Genomic DNA, 12,395 nt, shown 5'->3' with positions numbered 1-12,395 from the left:
CTACCCTAGTTCGTTGGTCCTGACTCCTCTTAAGTAGGGGACACCTATTACCTTATATTATCTTTAAAGAGAGGGTGTTTTGTTTTGTTTTGTTTTCCCATTTCTGACAATTGCATCTTCAGGAGCTCTCCAACAAGAGCATCTAAACCTACCAAAGAGTTTTTCTAATAATTTCAGAGTAGAGCCAGAGGGCCTAAAAGAAAAGTATAGAACAATACAAACCTAGAGTTAACATATGGTATGAAGGAAGGTATATGTTTTTCTGGTAAAATCCCAGGTGACAAGCCTCATACCTGGAGGAAGTAAGGGCTTAGCCTTTATCTGTTCTGAATGGGGAGTTATTCAAACATTTAGCATTGTGCCTGCATCACAAGGTTGTCCTTGGCTTGACAGCTTAATAATAAAACTAACATTTAATGACCATCTACTATATGTCAGGCACATGCTAAATCTTTAAATAGATTATTTAACATTTTTATTTTAAAATAGTAAAAAAAAAAAAAACAGTTTATTCTAATTTATTTTATTTAACGATCTGGGAAGTTTGCAGTCATCAGGTGTAACTGGGAATTCAGGAATCCCTGTGGAGCTGTTAGTGTACCAAACGTGGTAGGTAAAAATGCATGCATGCTTTTGATAGCACATATGAATGGATTTCTCTAATTGACTTCATTTTCTTTTTCTTTCTTCCTTTCTCCCTCTCTCTCCCCCTTCCCTCCCTCCCTTCCGTCCTTCCTTCTTTCCTTTTTTTTTTTTTTAAGGTTATATTTATTTATTTGAAAGACAGAAATCACAAATAGGCAGAGAGAGAGAGAGGAGGAAGCTCCCCGCCAAGCAGAAAGCCCAATGTGGGGATCGATCCCAGGACCCCGAGATCATGACCTGAGCCAAAGGCAGAGGCTTTAACCCACTGAGCCACCCAGGAGCCCCACCTTCTTTCCTTTTTAAAATGGGCTCTAGGCCCAGAGTGGAGACCAATGCAGGGCTTGAACTCACAACCCTGAGATCAAGACTTGAGCTGAGATCAAGAGTCAGAGGCTTAACCGACTGAGCCAACCAGGTATCCCTCATTAGTTTTGTTCTCTGCAAACTGACCTGGGTCACTCAACATAGCTTTTATTGTTCCTGATATTAGTGCATGTTCCCTTTATACAATAAATTCATGAACAGCAAAAGATAATCAATTTGGTATACATGGTATCAGGGCCTTCACATGGTATCAGGGCCTTCACCACAGGTTTTCTCTTCTCCATCCATTATGTTCTTATTAAATTCTACTTTACTTCCATAGGAATTGTAATAGTTTCTCGCCAACCCTGCAGCCACTGGCTGGGTCCCCACGCACCACCACAACCCCTACTTCAAAACCACCCCTTCACCCCCAGCTGCCTGCCGCCCTGAGGCCCATTATTTAATATTTTTAGAAAATCTTTATGAGGTAGGTGATTATTACACCCATTTTATAGATAAGGAAACTAGAGTTTAGAGCAACTACATGATTTACTTAAAACCTTACAAAGATTAATTGTCAGCCATACATTCAGACATAGCAGGTCTGGTTCTAAACCATGTTTTATCCACAATCCACTCTTCTAACTTGTGGTACAGCCTCTTATGTATTCCAGTCCTACCTGAAGTTCCCTATGTTCTGTAAGGACTATGAGGAGTAAAATTGTGTGAAGGCAGGGGGTCCTCTTTCTTTGATAGAGTGACAAATTTTAACAGTCAGACATTGTTCCAGAAGATGGCTCATTGTTAGCTCTCCAGCCTATGAGGTCACTGTGCTGTAGGGGGAAGACAAGTGGCTGGATGGGAGACATTCTTTTTGTGACTTGGACTTAATAAACAGGAACCTTCTAGAGCACCTGGTTGGCTCAGTCATAGAGTCTTCAGCTCTTGACCTTGGGGTTGTGAGTTTGAGCCCCATGTTCAGGATAGAGATTATTTAAAAATTAAAAAAACAAAACAAACAAAAACCCCAGACTAGAGCTATCTAAAGCCCTATCTAGAGTTAAAATTTTATCTTCCATCGCCCCTTCACTTGGAAAACTTTTAAGAATCAATCAAATAGGGAAGCCTAGGTGGTTCAGTCAGTTGAGGGTCTGACTCTTAATTTCAGCTCAGGTCATGATCTCAGAATGAGAGTCCTGAGACTGAGCCCTGTTTGGGCTTCTTGCTCAGTGGGGAGTCTGCTTGAGATTCTTTCCCTCTGCCCCTTGGTCTTGAGCACAAGCATGCATACACATGCGCTCTCTTTCTCTCTCTCTAATAAATAAATAAAATCTTAAAAGAAAAGAAAAATACTCAGGGGCACCTGGGTGACTCAGCTCATTAAGCATCTGCCTTCAGCTTGGGTCATGATCTCAGGGTCTTGGAATCAAGCCCCATATCAGGCTCCCTGTTCAGTGGGGCATCTGCTTCTCCCTCTTCCCCCTGCTCCTGCTCTCTCTCTCACTCTTTCTCTCAAATAAAATAACATCTTTAAAAAAAAATAAAATAAAATAGAAGAATCAATCAAATGGGAAATGCATATATGCCTGATCCCCTCATATATATGCATACAATATAAAACCGTGTGTATATGGTTACAAACAATAAAAAATGCATGGGAGGGGCGCCTGGCTGGCTCAGTTGGTAGAGCCTATGACTCTTGATCTTGGGATTGTAAATTCGTGTCGAGTGTAGAGATTCCTTTTTTTTTTTTTTTTTTTTTGATTTATTTAAGGGCTCCTGGGTGGCTCAGTAATTAAGCGTCTGCCTTGGGCTCAGGTCGTGATCCTGGGGTCCTGGGATCTAGCCCTTTGTTGGGCTCCCTGATTGGCAGGGGGCCTGGTTTTCCCTCTCCCACTCCCCCCTTGTGTTCCCTCTCTCACTGTGTCTCTCTCCATCAAATAAATACATCAAATTAAAAAAAAAAAAAAAGATCTGATGTATTTATTTGAGAGGGAGAGGGAACAAGCAAGGGAGAGGAGCAGAGGGAGAGGAAGAAGCCGACTCCATGCTGAGCAGAGAGCCCAATGTGAGACTCTTAAAAATATATATGGAAGGAAAATGGAGAAAAAGCCTGGAAAGAAATATACCAAAATGTAACCAGTGTTTTGTTTTGCTTTGTTTTTTAAGTGCTATGACTTTTTTCAATGTTTCCATATTTTCTGGGTGTTCTAAAATGTGTGAGTGCTATTTAAAAGGAGAAAAATGGGGCACCTGGGTGGCTCAGTGGGTTAAGCCTCTGCCTACGGCTCAGGTCATGATCTCAAGGTCCTGGGATCAAGCCCTGCATCAAGCCCTGCATCAGGCTCTCTGCTCAGCAGGGAGCCTGCTTCCCCCTCTGTCTCTGCCCGCATCTCTGTCTACTTGTAACCTCTCTCTGTCAAATAAATAAATAAAATCTTTTAAAAAATAATAAAAATAATAAAAGGAGAAAAAGAAGCATTTTTTATAGGACAAAATCATTTCCATGAAGCCTTCTCTGATGTCCCCAGGTGAAGTCAAATGTTTCCCCTTAGTTGCCATCGTGGACTCTACTTTTAGCGTGTTGTAACACATAGATCTAACTCACTAGACTTGCCATCTATGTCCTATTCATTTTATTTCCTCAGCACCTCACCCTCAAATGGTAACACTCAGTGTTTACTGAATGGAATGAACATTTGTGAAAATGCAAGATACAAAGTGCAATGAACGGTGGGTGTCAAAGAGAAGCTTAGGATTAAAAGACTAGTAAGGAGCACAGATATTGAAAGGGAGTGATCCCTCAGGATGGGGGGAGGGGTTGTCAAGGAGACGCTGAGGTGTTGAGTTAGGCTTTGATTCATTCATGCATTGCTGAAATGCCAGGTAGAGTTTAGAGTTTGGTATGAATAAAGATATGGAGGTTAGAATGAGTAAGAAAGCTTTTTTTTTAAACTTTTTAATTGTAAAATAGTTTAATTTATTTTATACATAACACACATCTTACCATTTTAACCATTTTTAGGTGTACAGTTTATGACTGAAGTGCAATGATCACCACTATGCATCTCCAGAACTTTTTCATCATCTAAAACTGAAACTCTACCCATTAAATAATAACTCCACATTCTCCCCTGCCCCCCAGCAGTCTTTGGTAACCACTGTTCTACTTTCTGTCTGTATGAATTTGACTACTCCAGTACCTTCTATAAGTAGAATCATATAATATTTGTCCTTTTGTGTTTGACTTATTTCATTCAACATAATGACTTCATGGTTGTATCAGAAATGTTTGAGAGATTGACCTGATGGCACAGAAGATTTAAATAAAGAAATACAGAAGAAGATGAAGATAAAACTGGAAAGATACTTTATGGCCGATTGGGAAATGCCTTGAATACAAACCTAGGTGGCTGCTGTAGTGGGACCAGTTGATTGTGGGAGCTGGAACTGTTACAGTCTCTTGGAAAGTATCATGGTGATATTCTCTAAAGTTAAACATAAGTACATCTTCACCTACAGAAATAAAAATATACCCCAGTACATAATGATAATACAAGAATGCTAATTGCAATGCTGTTTACAAAGACAACAAATAGTATTATTGTGTATAAATAAGGGAATATTTATACATTATTATTGTACATCTAGACCGTGGAAAAATATGCAACTAGAAAAAAATATGTTCTGGCTGTATGTTAAATGAAAAATGTTGCAGGGGCATGTGGGTGACTCGGTCAATTATGTGTCTGCCTTCAGATCAGGTCATGATCCCTGGGTCCTGGGATCAAACCCCACATTGGGCTCCTAGGTCAGCGGGGAGCCTGTTTCTCCCTTTCCCTGGCCTGCCACTCCCCCTGTTTGTGCTCATGTATGTGCGCTCTCTCTCTCTGCCAAAATAAAAAAATGAAATCTTTTTCAAAAATGTAAGTTGCAGGGACGCCTGGGTGGCTCAGTTGGTTAAGCAGCTGCCTTCGGCTCAGGTCATGATCCCAGCGTCCTGGGATCGAGTCCCACATCGGGCTCCTTGCTCCGCAGGGAGCCTGCTTCTCCCTCTGACTCTGCCTTCCACTCTGTCTGCCTGTGCTCACTTTCGCTCGCGCTCTCTCTCTGACAAATAAATAAAAAAAAATAAAATAAATAAAATAAAATAAAAAAAATGTAAGTTGCAGAGAAATTTATATAATATGATTGCATTTTATTTATTTGTGAATGGTAGCGGGAAAGGGAGAAAGAGAATCCCAAGCAGGCTCCACACCCAGGATGGAGCTGGATCCGGGGCTTGATCTCACAACCCTGAGATCATGACCTGAGCTGAAACCAGGAGTTGGGCACTTAACCCACTGAGCCACCCAGGTGCCCCAAAAGAATGGATTATTAAATAGTTTTCCTTTATATATGTTGGTATTTTTTGACTTTGTTAGAAGCATGTGTTTATAATTAAAAGCTAATAAAGAGGGGCCCCTGGGCGGCTATGCCTTCAGCTCAGGTCATGATCCCAAGGTCCTGGGATTGAGCCCCGCATCAGGCTCTCTGCTCAGCGGGGAGCCTGCTTCTGCCTCTCTCTCTGCCTGCCTCTCTGCCTACTTGTGATCTCTCTCTCCATCAAATAAATAAAATATTTTTAAAAACCCCAAAACTAATAAAGGGACGCCTGGGTGGCTCAATGGGCTAAAGCCTCTGCCTTCGGCTTAGGTTATGATCCCAGCGTCCTGGGATCAAGCCCCGCATCGGGCTCTCTGCTTGGCAGGGAGCCTGCTTCCTCCTCTCTCTCTCTGCCTGCCTCTCTGCCTACTTGTGATCTCTGTCTGTTAAATAAATAAATAAAATCTTAAAAAAAAACTAATAAAGAAAAAAGTGAATATCAAAATGGGGACAAAGTTGTAAGAATTAAATGAGATAATAAAAATATAAATAAGCTGTTAAGTGCTCTACCATTGTTATTCATTACTTATAAATAGTTGGAACCCACTGGATATTTCTGAGCAAAGGCATGAAATTATGGAAGCAATTTTTTAGATCTTTTTATTTTTATTTATTTTTATTTTTTATTTATTTTTTAAAAAGATTTTATTTATTTATTTGACAGAGAGAGATCACAAGAAGGCAGAGAGGCAGGCAGAGAGAGAGGAGGAAGCAGGCTCCCTGCTGAGCAGAGAGTCTGATGCGGGGCTCAATCCCAGGACCCTGAGATCATGACCTGAGCCGAAGGCAGCAGCTTAACCCACTGAGCCACCCAGGCGCCCTTTAGATCTTTTTTAAAAAGATTTTATTTATTTATTTATTTGTCAGAGAGATAGAGAGCATAAGCAGGGGGAGCAGCAGGCAGAGAGAGAAGCAGGCTTCCTGCTGAGCAAAGTGCGGGACTCCATCCCAGAATCCTGGAATTATAACCTGAGCCAAAGGCAGGTGCTTAACTGACTGAGGCACCCAGTCTTCCCTGGAAGCAATTTTTTTAACTGGAGCTAAAATCATATCACAAAAGATTTGCCATTTTATTATTATTTTTAAGATTTTATTCATGAGAGAGAGAGAGAGTGCACAAGCAGGGGGAGAGGCAGAGGGAGAGGAAGAAACAGACCCCCTGCTGAGCAGGGAACCCTAGGACCTGGGGCTGCATCCCAGAACTGGGAAACCATGACTTGAGCTGAAGGCAGGCATTTCAACAACTGAGTCACTCAGGCACCCCCCCAAATTAGCTATTTTAAAGCATATAAGTTAGTGGTTTAAGTACATTCACAATGTTGTACAACCACCACCTCTATCTAGGTCCAAAACATTTTCATTATCCCCCCAAAAATACCCGACACCCATAAAGCAGTTATTCCCAATTTTCCCTTCCCTCTGGCCCCTGGCAACCACCAACTCGCTTTCTATCTCTATGGATATTTCAGATAAATGGAGTCATACCGTATGTGACATTTTGTATCTGGTTTCCTTCACTTAACACAATGTTTTCAAGATACATACATTTCTCACCAAGGATAAGTATTTCATTTCTTTTCATGGCCATGTGATGTTCCATTGCTTAATGTACCTTGTTTTGTTTATCCATTCAGTGGATGGACATTTGGTTATTATAGATAGAATAGTACTGCTATGCACATTCATGTTACAAACATTTGAGTACCTGTTTTCAGTTCTTTTGTTTAAATTCCTAGGAGTGGAATTGCTAAGCCATATGTTAATTCTATGTGTGACTTTTTGAGAAACCACCAAGCTCTTTTCCACACCAGCTGTACCATTTTTACTTTCCAGAGTACAAGGGTTCTAATTTCTCCACGTTATAACTAAGATTTGTTGTTTTACTTTCTTTTTTTTTTTTTTAAGATATTATTTATTTACTTGAGAGAGCATAAGAGGGGAAAGGGTCAGAGGGAAAAGCAGACTCCCCACTGAGCAGGGAGCCCAATGTGGGACTAGATCCCAGGACTCCAATATTATGACCTGAGCCAAAGGTTGAGCTACCCAGGCACCCTCCTTTTTTTTTTTTTTTTTTTTTTTTTTTAGAATGACTATCCTAGTTGATGTGAAGTGGTGTTTTGATTTGCATTTCCTTAATGACTAATGACCTGACCATCTTTAAGTACTTGTTGGACATTTGTAAATCTTTTTATTTTTTTAATGTCTATTTAAGTCATTTACCCATTTTTAAAAAATTGGGTTGCTTGTCTTTTTGTTGTTGAGCTCTAAGAGTTCCTTATATACTCTGGATACTAGACTGTTATCAGACATATGAGTTACAAGTATTTTCTCCTATTTTGTAGGTTGTATGAAAGAAATTTTAAGACAATTAGTTGGACAACAATGTGTGTAGGAAGGATTCCAGGAGCGATGAAGGGCAGAAAGACCAACTAGGAAACCATTGCAGTTGTAGTGAACACAGATTAGTAACAATGGGAAAATACCTCCAAAAGATTGTTTACCACAAGTGAAATTAGGAAAAGTCAGAGTATAATGGTTAAGATTAGCCATCTGTAGAAGAAGCAAATGACCTGCTATAGCTTCAAGAAAGCATAATTCTATCAATATATCTAAAGCTCTAGCAGCCTAATCACTTAAAGTAGAATGGCTAGAGCCCTAACACAATCAAACTCTAACCTAATCAATTATAACAAAATGGCTGAAGTGAACATAAACAGAATCAATTATATTAACTTGGCTGGAGCTGAGACTCAATCAATTGAATTGTACCTTGTCTTCACAAAAGGGGGAGATAATCTGCATAGAATTCCCCCTTCCCCACCACCACCACTACCACCACCACCAACAACAAAGTCAGTATTTCCCCAGTGACATTTAGGAAAGAAGATTCCTAGTTTGGCCTACACAGGTATCTTATATATTTATAAAGAAGATGCATGTAGTTCTATTAGTTAATGAAATTATCCAACTTGGGGCACCTGGGTGGCCCAGTGGGTTAAAGCCTCTGCCTTCGGCTCAGGTAATGATCCCAGGGTCCTGGGATTGAGTCCCACATCGGGCTCTCTGCTTGGCAGGAGCCTGCTTCCTCCTCTCTCTCTGCCTGCCTCTCTGCCTACTTGTGATCTCTGTCAAATGAATAAAATCTTAAAAAAAATAAATAAATTTTAAAAAAATCCAACTAATTCGCTTGTTCACTAAACAGCCTTCTAATTATAATATTTGACTTCCAAAATTGTCAAGTATTTTGATTGGTCAGTAGGTTTGTCTAGGCCACTATAAGGTATGTGTGGAACATTAAATCAACCAATGGCTTTTATTTCATGCTCTTTTGAGTTTGGTCAGCATAAATGATTTCTCCTAAAGTGAATTAAATGGACAAAATCAACTTCTCAGCATTCAAACTGAGGCTCAGATCCTCTTAAAGAAGAAAACTCAACAATGTTTCTATCTCTTGTTGCTCAATTCAGGCTTGGAAGGAGTCTTCTTTCATGGACTCAGGAGAGGTAGTGAGAGTTTTTGTTGTTTTGTTTTTCCATTCTAGAGTGGAACGAAGACTTAGAAAGTGCTTACATCACCTAGGGCTGCTCATAGTTCAACTAAGTTAGGTGCTAAATGCTCCAACTCCCAGCCCAGGGCATGCTCTGCCTCTTGCTAAAGCAATCACTGATGGTTTCTACAGAATGGGAAACAGCACAAACAGGGGGAATTACAGACAGAAGGGTGTCTGCAGCCACAGCTGATGACCTGGAGATACGGGCACATCCCCTCCACAAGATGACTAGTAAGGGCACCAAGATTCTTAGATGCCCAGTAGGGGCACTTTCTGACAGTGAAGCAGGTGGTGGGGAGACAAGAGAAGAAGGTAGAATCTTTCTGACCTAATAGCAGTCTGACATTGTCTCTGAAGTATAGGAAATGTCTCCCCAGCATGACTATGACGACACTTAAGACCACAAAGAGGAAGCTTCCTGGGGCTATCTAGCTGCTGCTTTCATCTAAGAGAATGGGGTGGGAATTCCACTGGATGAAGTCTTAGGACAGCCATCTTGTAATTCAGCCCTACCTCTGAATTATTTCATTCCTCTTTCTCAGACTTGGAACCAAAGAGTCAGTTGTACAGAGAGCAACCTTGCTGTATGTGGTGCAGAACTGGATGTTAGCTATGCACGCAGAGGAATCAAATTTTCTCATTTTTTCACAGAACTGAGAAGGGATGGCCTTAGTAGCAGGGATACTTCTTTCATCTCAATAAGGGAGAAGGCCGAGCATATGGAAATATACACAAATAAGACAGTGGATTCAGTATTGGAAAAATAAGACAATCCATTTAGCTGTGTCTATTTTATCAATGAAATGTGAGTCGAGGTCATCTGCTGACAGAGAAGTGGGGGGGAGTGGGTGTTGGAGATTTTCAAAGCAAGAAGGTTTGAAACAAGTCTTGAGCAGAGTAGAAATGAGAATTTACCAGGGAAGTATAGTATTAGGTAATGTTGAGTTTTGGGGTCAGAAATTTAAGTGATACTAGTCAGCAAGAATCTGTGATTTCCTCTAACAATATTTAGCTGCCCAGGTATAGATACAGAGAAGCTAAATTGTTGGATCTAACCAGAACTTTTTTTTTTTTTTAATTTCCTTAAATAATCTCTACACCCAACATGGGGCTTGAACTCACAACCCTAGGATCAAGAGTCACATGATCTACAGACTGAGCCAGCCAGGAGCCCCAGAATTGATTGTTTTCCCCTCAGGAAAGTTCAGTGGAGGGAGAAATGGGGCAAGGAAGTGAACAGGTTTATAGTTCTAGATATAAGGGGAGGGGGTGGGTTATTTAAAGACTAAAATAAAGGGGAGCCTGGGTGGTTCAGGCAGTTAAGTGTCTGCCTTTGGCTCAAGTCATGATCCCAGGGTCCTGGGATGGAGCCCTGCATCTGGCTTCCTGCTTCACAGGAAGCCTGCTTCTCGCTCTCCCACTCCCCCTGCTTATGCTCCCTCTCTCGCAGTGTCTTTCTCTATCAAATAAATAAATAAATAATCTTAAAAAAGAAGAAGAAGAAAATAAAAAGATAGTATCAATGGTTTAAAGATTATTAAGAGAAAAGAGGTAATTGGGTGGGAGGACAGGTGTTAGGGTGTGAGAAGAAAAGGCAGAAAATAATGAACAGAAGTTAAGGTACTTGGATGTTATAGAGAATTTTATCTGGACTAAATTGTTCTAATATTTTTTTCTTTTCCAACCGTTGGTCTTTCCTTATTTCTTCTTTGCACCTCTTCTCCCACCAGGGAGTAAGAAACAATGAAGTCTGCTTTTCGTTTCTTGTCTGGGTAACCGAGCTGCTGGCTCTCCCCCAATCCTCAATATGGATCTTGCTCTTTTTCTGTTTCTTCATTCTGGAGAAGGAAAGCTGATAGTTGAGGGAAGATGAGGTCAGGAGCACTACACCTTTCTCCTTGTGGGTGTCTCATTCTCTGCCAAGTGACCTCTTTGGGGAAAATATGGCCAGAGGGACAGCAAGCAGGTTATGAGTGTGGTTTTAGCTGCAACCAGAGAGAACACAGACAAGAACTGCCGACAGGGTAAGTATGAGGCCCTGGTGTGGAGATAGGCTTTTTGAAAGAAACTTTAAAAGCAGAAGACTTTGGGAAGGGGCCCAGAGGCACGTGGAAAATTCCACCCTTTATTTGGGGTCTCCGTGTGCTATACAGAGATGAGCCCAGGCTCACCACAGTGAGGAGAGCCCCCTTGTCAGTTTTGGCCAAGTTGGTCACTCCTAGAGACTAAAAGAACCTCAGTAAAGCCCTGTAAGTTTTCCCAGGGTAGGACATCCCAACTTGCCCCAGAGTACTTGGAGGGAGCCGTCTACCTGAGAACTTTGATAGGCAACTAGATAGACTCCCTGGGGAGTGGACCCTGAACCTCCTCACTAAGGCCTACTCTGTGGTCCAGGAAACTTCCTCTCCACCCAAACCTCTTTTAACAACATTGGGGTTCTCATACACTATAACTGGTCAAATCTTATAGGGCTTCCCTCAACAACTGTGCATTTATATATATCGTATCTTCTGCTCAGAATGTTGTCTCATTTTTCTCCTAGGAAATTCATATTTTTTTCATCTTTCAAGACTAGTTGAAAGGTTACCTCCTCTCTGAGGCCTTCCAAGGGACAGTTGCTTCTTTTTTTTGTTTCCCCCAAAACTAATTTTTTTTTAAGATTTTATTTATTTATTTGACAGAGAGAGATCACAAGTAGACGGAGAGGCAGGCAGAGAGACAGAGGGAGGGAAGCAGGCTCCCTGCTGAGCAGAGAGCCCGATTCGGGACTCAATCCCAGGGACCTGAGATCATGACCTGAGCTGAAGGCAGCGGCTTAACCCACTGAGCCACCCAGGTGCCCCCCCAAACTAATTTTTTAATCTTTTAAAAAAATTTATTATTTATTTACTTGTCAGAGAGGGGGAGAGAGAGATAGAGAGAGAGAGAGAGGGAGAAAGAGCACAAGCAGGGGGAGCAGCAGGCTTCCTGCTGAGCAAGGAGCCCGAGATGGGACTTGATCTCAGGACCCTGGGATCATGACCTGAGCCAAAGATAGATGCTTAACTGACTGAGCCACCCAGGCCTCTACTCCCCAAAAACTGGTTTATCTATTCTCACATCACTGGCCATATTCACTGACCTGTTTATACTTGTGTCTGCCCCATCAGACTTGTGAGTGCCTAAAGACAAAAGATCACAATTTAATCATCTTGGTATCCTCCAAATTTAGCAATTTGGCAAATACTCTATAAATATTTGTTGATTGAGTGACAGTATTTAAACTCAGAACTAGACACCTTGAGGTATACACAAAAAAAGACAAAATATGAAATGCAATCCTTCTTAATAAGTTTACCTATTCATTAACAACAATTTAATGCAATAATTTAATATATTTAATAATAATATTAGATGTGCCATATATGTGCCATTTAATAATGCTTACTATAGCTCAGGCACTGAGTCACTGAATTAAACACACATACCT

This window comes from Mustela nivalis, assembly GCF_964662115.1.
Source record: "Mustela nivalis genome assembly, chromosome: 7".
NCBI lineage: Eukaryota > Metazoa > Chordata > Mammalia > Carnivora > Mustelidae > Mustela > Mustela nivalis.
This window is presented reverse-complemented; position numbering follows the sequence as displayed.